This window comes from Myotis myotis, unplaced genomic scaffold, assembly GCF_014108235.1.
Source record: "Myotis myotis isolate mMyoMyo1 unplaced genomic scaffold, mMyoMyo1.p scaffold_m19_p_1, whole genome shotgun sequence".
Classification (NCBI taxonomy): Eukaryota; Metazoa; Chordata; class Mammalia; order Chiroptera; family Vespertilionidae; genus Myotis; species Myotis myotis.
Genome location: NW_023416313.1, coordinates 100,559,052 through 100,560,761, shown reverse-complemented (window position 1 = coordinate 100,560,761; position 1,710 = coordinate 100,559,052). Strand labels below are relative to the sequence as shown.

At 42.8% G+C, this 1,710-nt stretch overlaps 1 non-coding gene across 1 annotated transcript; it reads right to left on the bottom strand.

The window, feature by feature from the left end:
- Positions 1-1,392: 1,392 nt before the first annotated feature.
- LOC118661101 lies at positions 1,393-1,499 on the bottom strand. Its single transcript, XR_004969137.1, has one exon. It is a non-coding gene; the product is annotated as a U6 spliceosomal RNA (small nuclear RNA).
- Positions 1,500-1,710: the final 211 nt, after the last annotated feature.

The following is a 1,710-nucleotide window of genomic DNA, read 5'->3' as shown; positions in this document are numbered from 1 at the left end:
TCTCCTTTACTTGATTCTACTTGCTGCAAGAAAAAGAAAACTGCTTTGGGAGAGACAGCCACATCTTTTTCTTGAACAGAGCAGCCCAAGCTACAGCACCCCAACTTGTGAACCCCTTGAGTTTGGTAACAAGTTCATGGTCCAATATCATTATTGGTACATGAAAAGTCTGTCATTTTATTTTACCTTTTTTTCTGGTGGTATTTTTTTCTTTTTTCGGGGGAGGGGGCGCATTAATTTTTACCTGAGGATATTTTTCCCCCATTGATTTGTAGAGAGAGTGAATGCGGGGGAGGGGAGAGGGAGTTAGAGAGACAGAGAGAGGAAAAAAAGAGGGAGAGAGAGAGAGAGAGATACATTAATGTGAGAGACACATCTATTGGTTGCCTCCAGCATGCTGCCACGCAGGAACAAACTTGCAACCCAGGTACGCACTCTTTACCTGAAATCTAACTGGAAACACTTTGGTGTGTGGGCTTATGTTCTATCACGGAGCCACACTGGCTGAGACCATTTTATTGTATTTTTGCCCTTCATTTCCTATCACCTTTCCCCCCTACAGGACCCTCTCTGGCATGTACATAATTTCATCAAGTACTGCCAGATTATCTGCAGTGGCTGTGCTAGTTTACATTCTTACCAGCTGTTATCCCCACATTCTTGCTGGCACTTGATATTTTCTGACCTTATCATTTTTCCCCCTAATCTGATGCAACAGATGGAGTGATGTTACTCTTCTGATTTTCAATTCTGTGACTACTAATGCAATTGAGTATCTATACTAATAAAAGCCTAGGTAGTCCTTGCGCCCTCATGCAACACCCTCACGTTGTCACAAGATGGCCGCCACAAGATGGCCAGCAGGGGAGGGCAGGTGGGGGCAATCAGGCTGGCAGGGGAAGGAAGTTGGGGGTGATTGGGCCAGCAGGGGAAGGCAGTTGGGGGCCATCAGGCCAGCAGGGAAGCAGTTAGGGGGCGATCAGGCTGGCAGACAGAACCAGTTAGGGGCAAACAGGCAGGCAGGCAAGCGAGTGGTTAGGAGCCAGCAGTCCGGGATTGTGAGAGGGATGTCCGACTGCCAGTTTAGGCCCGATCCCTCTGGGCCTAAACATCCCCCAAGAGGTCCCAGATTGGAGAGGGTGCAGGCTGGGCTGAGAGATACCTGCCCCCCCCCCCCATGCATGAATTTTGTGCATCAGGCCTCTAGTTCTGCCATATGTGTATTAGCTGTTTGGGTTTCTCTTTTTATGAGTGGCATTTATATGTTCTTTGCCTCTTGTTTTAGATTTTCTTATGCCCTCCCCCTATGTTTTTCTGCCCTAATTTACAGAGTTTGTTTTTTGACATATTTTACATATTAATCTCATTGGATTTTATTTTTTATTTTTTTAAAAAAATATGGAACGCTTCACGAATTTGCGTGTCATCCTTGTGCAGGGGCCATGCTAATCTTCTCTGTATCGTTCCAATTTTAGTATATGTGCTGCCGAAGCAAGCACCTCATTGGATTTTAAATAGTGCAGTACTTTTCCCTTAGTTTTTGTTTGTTTGTTTTTTACCTGTTAAGTTTTTTCTTTGAAATCCTTTATGGAACAGAATCTTAAAAAAAAAAAAAAAAAAAAAAATATATATATATATATATATATATATATATATATATATATATTTACCTTACAGGTTTTGTTTAGGAAGTATTTCTTTGTTCTTAGC